This window comes from Boleophthalmus pectinirostris, unplaced genomic scaffold, assembly GCF_026225935.1.
Source record: "Boleophthalmus pectinirostris isolate CB_2022bp ecotype Guang Dong unplaced genomic scaffold, ASM2622593v1 HiC_scaffold_14, whole genome shotgun sequence".
Taxonomy (NCBI): Eukaryota; Metazoa; Chordata; class Actinopteri; order Gobiiformes; family Gobiidae; genus Boleophthalmus; species Boleophthalmus pectinirostris.
The window spans coordinates 13,109,236-13,127,322 of record NW_026571047.1 but is presented as its reverse complement, the minus strand read 5'-3'; positions in this window follow the sequence as shown (position 1 = coordinate 13,127,322).

Below are 18,087 nucleotides of genomic sequence, written 5' to 3'. Positions count from 1 at the left end.
TCAGCTCTAATATATATTTGATATGATCTCACGGGCCAAATATAAATATATCACAGGCCAAATTTGGCCCCCGGCCCGAGTTTAACTTGTCTGCTGTAGGGATTGGCAATTACAGGTCTGAATTATCCAAATGATTCTAGTTAAGGTGAACGGAGTTTTAAAACACAGTGGAGCACTTCCTGTATTGGTAAATGACATCACAAGGTGGAAGTGGTGTTAGTGTTTTCTGTCTGAGAAGACAGTTACATGTGTGAATGAAACAAAACATAATTCCAGGTCTGTTTTTGATGAGAAAAACACACTGTAACACACATTGTAAAATAGTGCAATATATATGGGCCATTTAACAGTGACATAACAGAACAGATGAGTAACCAGCTCTACTTAATATTTTGATGAGGGGGATGGGCATCAGGGGAGAATTTACTTTAAAGACAGGCCCACAACTTAACTAAAATTTAAGTACGCTAGTGCAGTCAAGTTACCATGAAGCTGGCTACAAAATGGTGATGACTCAAGATGGTGCACTAAATCTAGCTAGCAGATGTTATGGAAATGCCAGCCAGACATTTAGTTTTAGAGAGCTAGTGAGTAGACTCGGGGTGCCAAAATGAAGCTTATGATGTAAGAATTCCTTCTCATTTGTAGAGCATTTGGGGATTTTATTAAAAAGGAGAGCAATATAGATGAGGTGCATCGATCCAGCTTTTTGAGTTCTGATACTGATTCCGATACTATAGTATTAAGCACCTAGCCTGATTCATCAGCCAGTTTCACTTCGTAGAAACTGTCTGACCTTGCAGCATTAGAATTTGTTCGCTCGATGGCAGACAGGTACTTTTTTTCATTTAACCAATCGCTGCTATTTGGTCGTGATGTATGTAATGCGCTGCTAATGGGGCAAACTGGTATATTAAGCTTTTCCCAAATCCCCTTGATAAAATTCACCAAACATTTTCTTTGTTCTGGCTTTAAATCCTTGATCTCGGAAATCCTTGCCAACACAGAATGTATGGCTCTTCACTGATTGGCTGGTGCCCGGATTCGCACTTCCGGGGTTTTTGTGAACTGTCTAGTGTATTTAATTCTTGACCTAGTTGCTGGAGAGAAATGAAATTGAGCGGAGGCACTAGGTGGTGCCAGCCTGGCTATTAAGCATCTGCTGATACCCAATATTGACAGACACCAGTGCAGAGACTGAAAGCATCATTTATTTCCTTTAAACAAAAATAGAATAATATAGACTAGAACAGAAAAAGACAAAGCTAATCTAAATGTGTTATGGAACTATCCCTCCAGTAACCACAAAAGTGTTTTGTGTAAATAACATTGTGAGAGTTTCAGAGCAGACTGTACATCCAGTAAATAGTCTGATCACATCAATTTATGTCCAACCAGGATATCAACTCATAGTCATTGAGGTTCATTTGGAACCTCATTGGTCTTTTTTCAGACCAAGAGTTTGTTTTCATAAATGACAGTTTGGACTGCTCACTAGCGGTCTTCCTCAGAGTGGTCACGTGATGTTGCTGTGACGTGTCTGGTCAGCTGATTTATACAGGTTTTGGCGCTGTCTTCCTACCAGTGGAGGCAGGATGACAGCGCCTTCTGCAGTCCGACATCCTCAGGTCAGTATCCTAGGTGTGTGAGAGTAAAAAAGGTCCCTCATCCCAGCCTATAGGTCACTGGTAAACAGCACCAAAACCTATATAAACCAGCAGACCAGACACGTCACAGCAACATCACGTGACCACTCTGAGGAAGAGTGCTAGTGAACAGTCCAAACTGTCAGGTATGAAAACAAACTCTTGGTCTGAAAAAAGAAACTAATAACAAAAGATATCAGCTCAACCAATGTTTGGAAGCTGATATCTGATTCAGGAATTTTTTTTCAATATCGGCACATTACATTACATATACATTACCAGTGTTGGATTGGTGCATCTCTAAATATAGGCAAGGGGGTATAGAAGTGGCATCCTTGAAAGTGTGCAGTGACTAAACCCCTAGGCCACACATATGGCTCTTGCTATAGTAAAATATATATATACTCGAGTTGCATTCAAAACTTATTACACGTATCACTTTGGTGTGCTACTTTTGCCCTTGTCCAACTCTATTTTACAGTGTATCACGTATCAATATTTCAAAGCACGAGCCCATTTAATCTTCTTTAAAAAGCCATTTATTTTGAGGTTTGAATCAATAGCTCATGATTCAATTATTTGCACTACATTTTTTATGACCTACCATGTTCATAAGTATTTCTCATTCCATCCAGCCCAGCGGAGGTGAGACACAGACTTCATCTACTCTATCTGACATAATGCGTCAGAACTGCTCAGAGCACAACTTTACCGGGGAAAGGTGTTGACGACGCACATTCCCCAAAGACCCCAGAAAGTTTTCCACTTGTGTGAGTACATGGAGTCCTTTTGCACAACCTGCTCGATCTGCCCAAATATTCTCTTATTTCCCTGAGAGCAGCCGTGCCTTTGCATTAACAACATTATTCACTGATGCTGCTGAGGGGCTCTGCAGTCCTGTGCATACAGTCATGAATGTCACATTATTATTCACATCATTATGTAACATGGGACTAATGCACCAACTAATGTGTGTTTTAATGTGAGACAAATGCCAAGGAAGGGTTTGAATATGGGAGAGCTGAAGTTTGTAATCAGTTTTGTAGTGAGGGGTTTGGGCAAGTCAGTGTGGTTGAGTAGTTAAAAGTCCTAAATGACAAAATGGACTCTTCTGAGCGTTAAGCCATGTTAGAGTTTAAAGCCTCCTCAAAAGCATACCTGGAGTTGTGTTTTGTTTTATTCACACATGTTTGAGAAACCCTGATGTCTGCATCTCCAAAGCTCAAAATGCTCTGTTCCACCTTGTGATATCATGAAGCAGTAGTTCTGAAATTAACAGCCACCTTTTACCTTTTGTTCAGCAGAGATTGGCAATTCCAGCGCGGAAATTATTTTAAAAAAAGTTTAAGAACACAGTGGAGCACTTCCTGTATTACCATATGACATCAAGGTGGAACAGAGTGTTTTTTGGTTTGAGAGAAAACACAGATGATCAGACAGATCAACAGGATTTTCATAGTACTTTTTGTGCAGTACAAATCAAACGTTAAAGATGAAATGTGTTATCTAATTGGAATTTAATAGTTTGATTCATTTACACTAACAACTGTTTAAAACTGCGGGGCCTGGCAACAAAAGATTTCATAGTAAACTACTGACTCCAGTCACCACTCCTTAAAAGTTACTAGCATCTTCCTCAAACCAAATTAGCTTGATTAAAACTATTTAACTTAGTATTGATCCAAACAAGATTACTTTCATTCGTTATTAGCCCATACATTTTGTACAATTTGTGACTGTTTACATTTGCAGTCTTTTCTTGCTTGTCCCCACCTTGAAATGTGTTGCAACAATAACAACACCAAATTTACTGTATGTTCTAATGCAATCTAACCTTATGTTGTGAGAATTTTGGACAAACAGTATATCAAACTCATATAAGTGTAGATTTGGCGTGTAGTAGTTTCACATAAGGATTGGCGTGGCAAGGCAAGGCAAGGCAAGTTTATTTGTACAGCACAATTCGTACACAAAGTAATTCAAAGTGCTTTACATAATAAGAAATACATTAAAATCATAATAAAAACAAATCAAAACATAAATAATCATGAAGATTAAAATTAAAAAAGAGAGACATAAATTGGAGAGAAGAGTGCGGGATGAAAACCTTTCAGTTATATGCACAGTTAAACAGAAATGTTTTGAGCCTGGATTTAAACAGCGTCACAGAAGAGTCTGTCTCACATGTTCAGGAAGACTGTTCCAGGTTTTAGCTGCATGAACCTGAAACGCTGACTCCCCTTGTTTAGTCCTGACTCTGGGCACCAGCAGGCATGTACAGAATTATGAAAACTCCCTTTCATGACATCACAAGGTGCATTTTGAGCTTTTCAGATGTAGACAGACTAATAATAAAAGGTTACTCAACATTTATGAATGAGACAAAACACAACTCCATGTGTGTTTTTGAGGAGGCTTAAAGCTCACAAGAGTCGATTTCATGTAATATAGGACCTGTAATGCCGTACTGTGGCAAAGCAAACTTGAACTTCCTATCAGAAAAGTTACACAGTGCATCTTTAAGTGACAGCAAACTCCATCCAAACAAGATTACTTTTTTCTTTTTTAACCAACATGCAAAGTCAAGAACAAAAGGTAGGACATGCAGATATACAATCATGACAAAGACAATAATACATTACAGTTACATTACACCTACATATACATATATACACATAGTAATACATTCACACATGCATATACACATTACATATATGTATATATGTGTGTGCATATATACATACACACACTCACACACATGCACACACACATATACCTACACAGAAGTACATATACATATATTTTGGACTTTTTGTGACTGTTTACATTTCCAGTTTTTTCTTGCTTGTCTCCACCCCGTGTTGCAACAATAAAAACACAAATTTATGATAATTTGTTCTAATGCAGTCTAATTATGATATGAGTATTTTGGGCCAGCACTTTACTGCATTTCTAGACCAGTATATCAAACTCATGTAAGGCAAATACTAGTATTTGCTGAATGGAGGCAGGTTCACATAAGGATTGGAGTATACAGAATGGGTCTGGGAGGAGACAGTCGCTGACACTGCAGAGCCTCACAGCTCCTCTCTCCTCTTCCCTCTTCCCTCTCTCCTCTCTCCTCTCCTCTCTCCTTCGTCCTAATGTTTCAGAATAGTTTAAGCCGAGGAGTCGACAGGATGTCCCAGAGCTCGGCGGCCAAATTAAAATGAAGTGCTGACAACTGTGGCACGCTCGCAAAGTCTCCTCTGCACAAGGCACAGACCACTGGGAATACAAGAGCAATTAAGGGCTTTATGTTTCAATGTATTTTTGGTCGGTTTATTTATTTGTCAAATTATTTTGGCAATATATGACGCCTAATACGGTTGAGGAACATTGCGAGTAAAGTCTCATTGTATAAAAATGTACTGTAGCCCAAGAGGGTGCTGTTATGTCTATAAGAAAGTGAATTGGAAAAAAAACAAAAAACATTGAAACATATTGTGTACTATACCTAAATGCTCTCTAAGTGTTTATGTTACTACTGCAGTACATTCTTAAAAAGGGGGTATTGTACATTTATGGTGAATGAACTTCTAACACATAACATATTTAGATCACCTTTTATTGTTCTGAAAATACTATATTCATCAAAAACACCACATTAAGTCCCCCTTCAGAGCACTATTATAACACAATCAGCGTGCATCCTGCTAATGAAACTACTGCATCAGGTTTGTCAAGTTAAAGTCTACAGTTTCGCTTCATGTTTTTGTATATTTTTGTAGAATTGTCATGTGGGAGCATGGGTGATGTAGGCTTGTGGGTTGAGCATTGGGCAGAATCTTACAGCTAAACATAAGGAGGGTTCAAATAGAGCCCAGGAGAGATCACTAAATCACTGAAATATGCTCGGATGGTATCTGAATCTTCTTTAGGCATGTTTTTGATGAGGGAACAACACAGAACATAAGTAAGTAAGTAAGTAAGTTTAAAAAAGTAACATAAGTAAGTGTCATTGTAGTAAACAGATGTATAATTACAAAAGAAACACAGGTGCACACAATCCCAATCATAGAATTCACTTGTATATTTATAAAGTGCATTTGTGTCATTTTTAAACCTGTCTGGTGGAGGGTACTTTCGTGTCTCCATGGCAATTACTTTGAATATCAATTTCATACTGAGAAACATTCAAGGCAGTGTATGAGACATGCACCACCAGTCCAAATTCATGGTCATATTTGTGGGTTTCAAGATATTTTTGTTATGTTATAAAAACTCTGTATTTGAAAAAAAATGCAAGATATGTTTGTGCTATTTTCTGATCTCTGTTATAATGTTGTTTTCTCATCACAAACATCCCGGAGTTGTGGTATGTTTCTTTCACACAAGCGCTGCATATTTAGGCTGAGTTCTTCTCTCTAACACATTGTTTCCCAAAGACTGGGTCATGACCCTCAAGTGGGTCCCAAGAGATTTTTTTGGATCACCTTGTCACGACCTGCGTATAGGTCAACAATCTGCAGTCTATTTTTTTCCAGTATTGGTGGTTCAATTTAGCCAGGCTGGCACCACCTAGTGCCTCTGTTCAATTAAATTTTTCTCCAGCGACTACGTCAGGAATCTGAATACACTAGACAGTTTACAAAAATCCCAGAAATGTGAGTTTGGACACCAGCGAATCAGCAAAAAGCCATACATTCTGTGTTGGCAACAATTCCCAAGATCAAGGATTTAAAGACAGAATAAAGAGAATGTTTGGTGAATTTTATCAAGGGGAAAGACGTAATTGCCCTATTCCTGTGAGATTTGGGAAAAGCTTAATAAACCAGTTAGCCCCATTCGTGGCGCATTACATACGTCATGACCAAATAGCAGCGATTGGTTAAATGAAAAAAAATACCCGCCTACCATCGAACTAATTCAAAAGCTGCGAGGTCAAAAGGTTTCCACAAAGTGAAACCAGCTGATGAATCAGGCTAGGTTCAATTGAATGTTGAAAAGAAATGGGCTACATTTAAATTAATGTCCAAATAGACAACTTATGGATCCTTTTATTGCTGGTTCAATTTCTGTTTTTCATTGTTTAAAACTTGAGTAATACTAATTGTTCAGAGAGACATGATCATTCAGTCAACAATAAAATATCCTCATTAATGTTCAATAATGGTCAAATCCACCTTTATTTTGTGATTCACGAATAATGTCTATTGATTTGGGTCATGAAAGTTTGTGACTTTTAAAATATGGGTCCCGAGAAACACTTTGGGAAACACTCTAACTCTAACAGAAACACTCTGTCCACCTTGTTGTAATACAGGAAGAGCTCCACTGTGTTTTTAAACTCCATACACATCACTAGAATAGAATAGAAATGGTCAATCTCTACTAAACGAAATATAAAAAGTAGAAAGACTAAGAATAAAAAAATACATGTGTGACTGAAACAAAACACAACTCCAGGTATATTTTTGAGGAGGTAACAGCATTATAACATACCTTAAAGCTCAAGAGTCAATCCCTTGAAATATAGGACCTTTAATGCCATACTGCGGCACATTCTAGGCAGTACAAACTTAAAGAGCAGATGGCAAACTCCCCCTTACACAGTGCACCTTTAAGTGACAGCGAAATCCATCCAAAATGTCTGACTCACAGTTTATACGACTAATCCAATGTGACGAGAACTTCCACCCTTTCAGCCTGTAACATCCTTCTATAACTTTTAAATACTGCAGACCGTGTACTTTCTCTCCGAGCGCCCTGTTCTATCCGGGCTCTCCTCTCTCCTCTCCTCTTCACTCTCTCTTTCCCTCTATCCACTCATCAGGCAGAGGAGCGAGAGAGGTGTCAACTCTTGGACACGCAGGCTTCAAACCAGCATGTCTGCCACCACGCTTCCTCTCACTTCTTCGTGGATGATTGACGGAGGGCTCCATGTTGCTTTTTGCAGCCAGGTGGTGGTTGGCAGGCTGCGGGCTCCATACCACCAGATTGCTGCATCAGCCCAAGTGCGAGGGCCATAGTGTTTTTCTGGTATAAATGTGTCTGGACTAACATCACAGGAATATGTATTTAAAAAAAAAAAAAAAAAACCTGCTTCAGACGTCAATCACCGGTCCAAAATGTCTCTCCTAAGCTTGTTGTTGGCAGGAATATCGTAGCGGGTATCATTAGCGGCTTGGGAGGTACAAAAAAAAAAAAAAAATTGAAAAATGTTTTGCTTTGATGTTGTGTTAGCTTCATGGAGGCAAATAACACACTTTGATATTTCATAGGCTCCTCTTCGCGTGCAGTCACAAAAAAACATCCGCCAGAGTCAGCCCGGAGTTTGGAAAAATGGTGGGCAAATTTTGGGCAGCATCGGAGTGTGTGAATGAATGAATAAATAAATAAATACACAAACAAACAAATGAATAGTACAAACGATTCCATTAGTTATACAAATACTCGCATGCTGTCTACCGTGTAAAGGTTTTGAGGGTCCAAATGAAAACTGAAAGTTGCGCTATGTTACTTTTTGGTTGGGTGTCCATCACCTGCTTGTTTTTATGGAAATGGTATCACTCTGCCTGGAATGTTCCACAGTATGACATTAAACATCTCTACCTTGCATTTATTCAATTACAGGTGGTTCCATAGCTCAAAAAAACAACAACAAAAAAAACAAAACAAAAAACAGACATTCTTACTGTGAGCAGGACTGCCTCTCCACAGATCTGACCTGTAACTCAGTCTGGTTTGGTCTGCATGATGATAGAAATGTTTAATGTCATACTCTGAAACATTACAGACAAAGCAATAATATGTCTGTGGAGAAAAGCTTTTGACAGATCCTCCATCAGAAAAGGAGTAGAATTCGTTCGCTCGACGGTAGGTGGTTACTTTTTAAAATTTAACCAGTTGCTGTCATTTGGTCTTGATGTATGTAATGCGTCACTAACGGGGCTAACTGGTATATTAAGCTTTTCCCAAATCCTGTAGGAAGAAGGGCAATAACGCCTTTCCCTTTGATAAAATTCACCAAACATTCTCTTTTTTCTGGCTTTAAATCCTCAATCTCGGGAATCGTTGCCAACACAGAATGTCTGCTCGCAACTCGCACTTCCAAGGTTCTTGCAAACTGTCTAGTGTATTCAGATTCCTGACCTAGTCACTGGAGAAAAATGAAATTGAGCGGAGGCACTAGGTGGCACCAGCCTGGCTATTAAAGTACAGCATCAGATCACCAAGAGTTTAATTGGTTCATTTAATTTTCTTTTGAGTGGAGGGTCAGTAACCCACTTGTCTCCATGGAGATGTTCTAGTTTTGCATGGAACCTTCTTCAGTATGGCATTGAAATTGTTGATCTTCAGGGAGACTAGTCACAAAGCCCACTAAGATGAATTACAGATCAGATCTGTGGGGAGGTGGTCACGCTCACAGCAGAATGCATATTTTGCTGTTTTATTACAGAAATAAAAACACATGTTTTTTAAAAAAGATTTCAGAATGTAAGATTATGTCCAATGCCATACTGTGGAACATTGCAGGCAAAGCAATAACATTTCCATGGAGACCAGCGGGAGCAGAGACACCACTAGCAAACCCCAAAAAAACTGCATTGCATAATCCAAGTGAAAATACAGCCCCAAATAAATGAAAATGAAAATAAAACCATTATAAATCAGCATTATTGAAGTATTGGTGTGTGTAATGTTTTATTTCCACTGCTGTTATGAGCACCTTGGAGGAGTATATTTTCATTATTTCTTATTGGTTTCCTGGATGCAGTGAGTGAATGTGCATCCTGTTTGGTTTTGCCAAGAAAGATAAATTAGTGTTTGGATCAACATAAAAGGTAATGTATTCATAAAAGGCGTGATGAGTGCAGCTGTCTCCAGCATCTGACACCCAATCTGAGAGGCTCGGAGCGGGGAGAGCGCCGACCAGCCTCCTGCCTCATTTACATCCTCAGAACAAACCATTTTCTATTCCAACACACAAGCGCACCATTTGTTTGTTCAGATTATGTCCAAATCAAATACACATTTCATAGTCAAGTTTCTTAATTGGCTTACAGTGAGATACAGTAGAGTACAGTACAGTCGTACACCTATGCATAAACATGTGTATCCATTTAATGTGCTGGTTTGTGCGTGTCCGAGTGTGATGCTGTGCTCGTGTGTGAGATGTTTGCCAAAGATGGAAGACGAGATGCTGGTCTGCTGAGGAACAGTCAAGCACATCAAATAGCTGCACACTGAGTCAGAGTGAAATATATTCATCTGTCTGTGTTTGATCAACTTCATTTGAACTTTTTACAATTGATTTGTGTTGCTATTAATGTTCGGTACACAGGAATGGCTTTGTTCAAGTAGAATATCTCCTAGTTGATTCTTTTGTGAAAATAGTTGTTGTTGTTTTTTTTAGATAAATTTGAACATTGCAGTTTGAATGAACTGAACTGCATGGTCCAGTGCCTGATATTACACTTCTCCAATACTATGAAGCTGTGAGACTGGTTAATGTTGAATGAGTTCAGACAGGTGTGATTGACAGGTGGATTAGCCAATCAGAGACACATATGGTCTATGGCTTCTTAAAAGGAAAAAAATATCACAAGGGACTGAAAAATGTTGCAGGTTTCAAAAAAAGCACCATACTTTTAATCTGAGGTGGGAGAAATTGAATTGGCTTTAAATGATAATGAGTTTTTAGTTTTACATGTGTCACTAAAATGAACAAATCTGATTGTATACCCATGCTTGAGCCTGGCCTGAGACGAGATGGAGGAAGTGGGGACCAGACTGATGACCTTCTGTTTAAAAGATACAGAGACATTTCATTCTGGAGTTGCCAGACAAATGTTTCATGTCTTCACATCCCCAGTGGTAAGTTTCAGCTTCATAACTGACTTTACAGAGGACTACTGAGAGAAGATGACTGAGTGTGAAATGCCCAGTGTGAAATGCTCAGTAATATCCCACTAGCCTTACTGTCATGAGAATAACATAGAGGCCTTAAAGTTTAATGAACTTAGGAGCAAATTCTGTGAGATCTAGACCAGCGTTCATTCTCTATGGTCATTTTAAAGGCTTTAATGTACCCACAGAATTGGAAAGAGCCTAGCAAGGACTCTCTAACTTTATGGCCTTTGTATTATGCACAGAAATCACCAAATCAATATTTTTACAAATTCTATTTACAAATTCTTCCGGAGTCCACTGGTTTCCATCAGGCTTTCTCCAGTCCTTAATAGTGTTTATGCTGACTCTAAATGTTCAATATCCTTTGCTAATAGCAGTGTGAATGGCCGTAAACACACACACAGTGAAATATATCTGAGTATGCAGGCTGCATGGTTAAACCTTGTGAGGTATCAGGTATTTAAAAATGCAGGTTCATAATAAATATTTCACTGATGACAACATCAATTTTAGATGGTGACATTGGAGCAGTCCTAATGTGCCTCATGTCCTGTTTCGAAGGCCCATTAGCTGCATGTTGGAGCAGAAAAGTTTTTGGCTTGAGAATTCTTGATTTGAAATGATTTTGTATTAAAATATCTACATCTGTACAAATGAATACAAAATAATAATACAAACTCATGCACAATGAGACATGTAGGAGCTATGGAAAATACTCTCATTCAGCCAACTTAAAAAGCACAGTCCCAGTTTAACCTGATGTGCTCAGTAAGTCCACCTCAAATTGCTGAGTTAAACCAACTAAATAACATACTAGTTTGTATCACTAGTTGGGGGTCAATACTAAGATATTCTCTAATCTGTGTTATAATGTTGTTTCCTCATCAAAAACAGACCTGGAGTTGTGTTTTGTTTCATTCGCACATGTTTAATACACAAACCTGTATATTTATATACAGGCTGAATTCTTCTCTCAAACAGAAAACACTCCAGCTTGTGATGTCATGTGGTATAGGAAATGCTCCACTGTGTCTTTAAAATCCACACACCTTCACTAGAATCATCTTGATGATTTAGATTAGATTAGAAATACTTTATTATCTTGAAGGAAATTCATTTCAGGCAGCACAATACATAAATGCATACTAATAACATAATAACAATAACATCAATTCGGTTACAGTAGAACATCAGCAGGAGCTTCTGGCAAATATTGAAGGACTTCAGCCTTCTGACAAAGTACAGCCTGCTCTGTTCCTTTGTGTAGAGAAGGTCTGTATTCTTAGACCAGTCTAGACTGTGGTCAAGATGTAAGCCCAAATACATTTAACTCTCTGCAGCCTCAACAGTGTCTTCCTCAAGAGCCACAGGTTGCAGCTGTGGCCTGTCACTCCTAAAGTCCATCACCATCTTTGCAGTTCTTCAGTTCTTGCAGTTCAGTTTCTTTGCAGTGTTAGCCCTGCACCACACCACAAAGTCCTCAATAAGCAGCCTGTACTACCCTTCATCACCGTTCTTTATACACCCAATAAAGGCTATGTTGTCTGAGTACTGCATGTGACACAGCTCTGAGTTGTAGATAACGTCCAACGTGTATAGTGTAAACAGAACTGGTGACTGCACAGCTCCAGTGTTGCAGACAGCAGTGTCAGAGGTGCTGTCCCTCAGTTGGACATATTCCCAGTGAGGTCATCTGTAATCCAGCTAATCAGAGAAGAATCCAATCCCATCTTCATTAGTTTGTTTTAGAGCAGAAGAGGTTAGATGGTGTTAAATGTGTTGGAAAAGTCAAAAAAGGTCATCCTCACAGCACAGCTGCCTTTGTCAAGATGAGAGAGGGACTTATGGAGCAGGTAGGGCACAGAGTCATCCACTCCCACATCCTCCTGATGAGCAAACTGCAGAGGGTTGAGGGCATGGACAGTCTGGGGTTTGAGCTGGTGGTGGAGCACCCGTCACTCCATTGTCTTCATCACATGTGACGTCTGGGTGACTGGCCTGTTGTCATTCAGCTCCTTGGGTTTTTGGGGACAGGGACAATATGACTCATGTTAAATATATACTGCAAAGGCTCCCCCAGCTCAGCAGCACAAACCTTCAGGAGTCTTCAGACCTGGCACTGGCCATCTCTACTGAAAAAAGATAAAAGGACATCACAAGGTGAAACAGAGCACTTTGAGCTTTGGAGATGTAGACAGACTAATAATGCAGGGTTACTCAAACGTGTGGATGAAACAAAACACAGCTCCAAGTATGACTTTGAGGAGATAACAACATTCTGACATGGCTTAAAGCTCACAAGAGTCAGTTTTGGATAATATAAGACCTTTAAATATACTGATTCATGTATTCTTATCCATGTATGTTCATGTGAGCTATGGTGTATTGGATAATATAAACATTCAGAATAGACAAAACCAACTAGGTTTAACTCTGTATTTAGTAAAAGGTTATATTTAGTTTTTTGAATCATCTTTAGTAACTCTTCTTGAATACATTTCCCTAGCACATGCAGTGTTTCTGTATTAGCCCGTTCTATTTCTGACAGATCTTGATATACGACATGCCACAATCACTACTTCCAACTGTTATTCTTTCCTTTCTTTCAGCCAATCACGAATCGGCAAAGTCACTTACAATTTAGTTGGGCATTAGGAGCGAGGCCTAAGAGCACCGGGTTTTCTCAAATGTCAATGAGCGAATTAATGAACGTGTAAGCAGTTTCTAAAGTTGAGAAAATTAATTCTTGTATTTAAATGTCTGACTTTGGCTAAGACATGCTAACGAGGAACACTGATTCATAGTTCACTGAAAGTCCAAACACAACAGTGCAATCTCATATGCTAACATTGTTTTTTCTTTGCTCGCTCGGGGTTATGTAATTCCACTTGCTAACTCCCCACATGACACAGACTCCATGTATATTGCATTGGCTAAGAGCTGGTCCTTCCCTCTCTGCACTCAAGGCTCTCCGGATTTCTCATCTCCAATTAAAGAGGAACTAAAGTACTGCATCACTGGACGAGGTAGGACAGAAATAATTGACGTGCTCACTATTGCTGCAAGTAGTGAATAATTGAATTTGTTGGGCACAGGAAGCCCTCTCATGTCACGGCTGTATTTAGTGACAATCTTTGTGATATGTAGACGATGACATATAGGGGGAAAAGAAGAGTATTCTGGGCACATTTTCAGTTTAATTGCACTTTCTCCACTCGGTGTGCTGATAGCTCCTACTATTTCAAATGAGGAGTTGGACAGTAGTCAGACGTGTGGGCTTTGATGTTGGGTTTCCACATAAAAAACGCCTGTTGCTTTAGAATGGGAACATGATTTCATATGATACTTCATCAGAACTTAGTCATATAATTAAAACTGTACCTTTTAGTGTAAAAATGGATCAACTCATACATGACTATAATGCCAAATGTAAAAGTGTATAAAAAAACACTCAGTGACTTCCAATTACGTTACATTACAATTGCATTTAAAAGTCATTAAACTGACTGAACTTTAAGCCATGTTTTCCTTCATTCACACATGTTTGAGTAACTCTTATTAGTCTACATCTTCAAAGCTCAAAATGCTCCATTCCACCTTGTGATGTCATGAAGCGGTAGTTTACAAGTTAACAGCCACCTTTTATTTTTTGTTCAGTACAGATTGTCACTACCAGGGCTGAAATTATCCAAATGATTCTAGTGAAGGTGTATGGAGTTTAAAAACACAGTGAAGCACTTCCTGTATCACCACGTGACATCACAAGTTGGAACAGAGTATTTTTAGTTTGAAAGAAGAACTCAGGGTATGCAGAAGATACCGTTATACATCCCCTTTAACTCACTGTATAAAGTGCACCATGTAACTTTTCTAGTGCTGTTCACCACATGCTTGTCGTCATGGAGATGTTTTTGCTTTGCCTGGAATGTTCCACAGTATGGCATTAAACTTATCAATAGCATCTGTGTAATTATGGGTGTTTTAGAGCTAAAAAATAAAATAAAATAAAATAAAATAAAAACCTTGGGGGGAAAAAATGCACTCTTGCCATGAGTGTGGTCGCCTTTCCGCAGATATGACCTGTAACTTGACCTGTGAGTTCACCACCTGTTTGTCTCACGTGCAGATAGAAGTTTAATGCCATACTGTAGCACATCCTAGGCAAAGCAATAACATCACCCTGGAGACAAGAGGGTTGGGTATTCTTCCAGAAAAGTTACAGAGTATTCCTTTATTGAGGAAAACCAAATATACTTTTTGAGACATGTGAACATTTTCAAATCATGCTGCTATATTGTAAATCTTGGGAAACAAAGGTTATTTATTTTATTTGAAACTGCTTTTAAATCTTGAATGTTTCGAATGTTTCAGAGAAGCCAGGCACGATAAAATTACCTAAAACACTTTTCACTTTTGCAATAAATAGACTGTGGTGTGGTTCAGATCTATAAATAACTGCATCTGATTTGTATTCAGTTGTGGATGATCTGAAAGACAGTTTTTTTCTCTGCAATGTCAGTCTCTGCAGCTAAATACAGTACTACTCATGAAGCTACGAGCAGTGTACACATGACCCTGAGTTTCATGTAAGATGTGAGCACAGGAAATATATAACTCATGTAAAAATATTCTTTTACAAACTGCAAATTATGAGTCTGTATGGGACTGTACCTGTATTGTACTTTTAGATGAGTTGATATTGAACTACAGATTTGTCATTTTCACTTACACTACTAAAATAGAGTATAGATCACACATATTCATATTCACACATTCTTCACAGCTCTGAAACAGCCATGAAAAGTTATAGTCTTACTGTATATTGTTTGACTTGGATGCCTATGGATGTGTTATAAAAACATTTTCTTAAGAAGGGTCCATTTTACGCTGTTTTCTGACCTACTATCCATCCATCCATTTTCTTCTACTTATCCGGGGCCAGGTCACAGGGGCAGCAGTCTGAACAGGGTCTCCCAGACTTCTCTCTCCACACACACTTCCTCCAGCTCTTCCGGGGGGATCCTGAGGTGTTCCCAAGCAGCTGAGAGACACTCCAACGTGTCCTAGGTCTTCGCCGGGACCTCCTCCTGGTGGGACTTCCCGGAACACCTCTCCAGGGAGGCGTCCAGGAGGCATCCAGAACAGATGACCGAGCCACCTCAGCTGGCTTCTCACGACGAGGAGGAGCAGCGGCTCTACTCCAAGCTCTTCCCATGTTACTGAGCTCCTCACCCTATCTCTAAGGGAGCGCCCAGCCACCCTGCGGAGGAAACTGATCTACTAGTATACCTTATAATGTTGTTTCCTTATCACAAACTTACCCAGAGTTGTGTTTTGTTTTATTCACACATGTTTAACACACAAACCCTGCATATTCAGGTTGAGTTCTTGTCTCAAACTGAAAACACTCTGTTCCACCTTGCGATGTCATGTGGTAATACAGGAAGTGTTCCACTGTGTTTTTAAATTTCATATATCTTCACTAGAATCATTTGGATGATTTCAGCCCTAGAAATGCCCATCTCTACTGAACTAAAGGTAAAACACTTCATGACACTGCAAAGTGGAAAGCATTTTGAGCTAATAATAAAAGATTACTTTAACATGTGTGAATGAAACAAAACACAACTTCAGGTAAGTTTTTGAGGCAGTAACAACATTATATATCACCTCAAAATACCCTATATGGGTTAATTACTTAACTAAAGCATGTCAGTCTCACCTTTGGCTGGTGTCATTTTGAGATGAAATCCATTTTGAACAGCTATTTTAACTGGAATAACTTAAACAGTGTTAATAAAAGATATCAGCAATTAAATGTGTAGTGTTTTTTGAGTTTTTATTTATTAATTTTTTTTTTTACTTGATGCAGGAAAGAAGTTATATCAAGCAAGTTGATATACAGGCTTGTACATGGCTATGGCTCCTTTAGTTTTTCTGGTTTTGTTGTATGTTTATTGTATGGTAATATATACATTGCCACTGGAAATGTCAGTATATGAATATGAGTAATGGGACATTGTCCCAATTGTACAACCTCAAGCCCAAAGGAAAGGATTTTTTTTTCTTTTCTTTTTCAGCCAGATGCCGCAACAGTAAAGGTACATGACTATTTTCCAGTGGTGGAATGCAACTAAGTAAAAGTAGCAAAGTACAGTAGTAGTTTTAGAGATCTGTATTTTACTGAAATACATTTTAAAGTGGATACTTTTTACTTTTATTTCACTACATTTTAGAGCAGGTCTGAAAAGTATTTTTTTATGATTGTTCGAGACCTGGTGAAAAGGCTTGGGGGTCATTTTCAACACATTCATAATCTGAGACACAAAAATATATCAACATATAAATAAAAGCAGTTACATAAAATAATTGATCCAAATGTTTCTGTTGAACAAAATTCAGCACAAATCTTCATCAAAACCACTACGTTTCAAGCTTCATTAGACCCCAAAATGCTTTTATTTGTTACTCTTTAAGTACATTTTCTTTAATATTTTCTATTTGATTAGATTTTTTCATGTGATACTTTTGAGTATTTTTGTGATCTGGTATCTGTACTTTTACTTTTTTACTTCTTCCACCACTATTTTCTGCATCAAAGTAAAGAAAGATCATGTTTTGTCCATCCAAACACTTTGACTGGCCACTGAACTTGTCGTACCTGCTACAACAATAATGCAGCGGTGAAAGGCCTGTCTACAGTTACAAACTCCATTCTTCAAATTCAATCAGCCACAAACCATACAATGAAACGTGCGTGTTCTTTTACGCAGGGAGCAGAGACCGACATTAAGGCTGAACCAGCTCGGGGAGAAACCGCGGCTGCACTGATCAATACTATTAAATTGCTTCTCTATGATGCATGAAGCAAATTAATGTGCAGAAGGCAAACATGTCCTGGGAGTCGGGTTAGCGAGCTGCGGCGCGCTGGGCACTAAAACGTGACGGACTTCGGGAGTTAAACCCAGATAAAAGGAGCTGTATTCTGCTTGAGCTCTGCTAATGATGTTCTCTTGGAGGTGATACAATTGGCAAATGAATATTGATCTGCACACGAGACTGGCCTGGCTCTTACACACTAATCCTGCGCGTGTTCTAATTACACTGATAATTGCACATGAATCCAACAACAACGCGGGCTTCATTCCACCGCTGCGCACAGACCTACATGCGTGCAGAAAGCGTGCGTAAAGCTTTTTTTTTTTTTTTTTTTTTTTTTTTATTTCATCACCTCTGTGGCTGCGAAAGGTGAGAAGCGAGAGAGCGTAATCCTCAACTGCTATACAAAATTACAAGAAAAGAAAGACAAAGAGGCCGCATTAAGTCCTAATATGGGCAGCCTTGGGCCAAACTAATAAAGGCCCAATTGAATCAGCTCTAAATAAATGATGGCGCTGTAGTTTAATAACACATCATCTCTCTTAGTGACAGCATTGAGCCTGACGCCACGATACGTCTTCATAAGCGTGAAGGACGTTTCACAGGGACACACGGTGCGTCTGAGGTGCCCTTATTTGTCCAACTCATTATTTTGTAACCACACAGA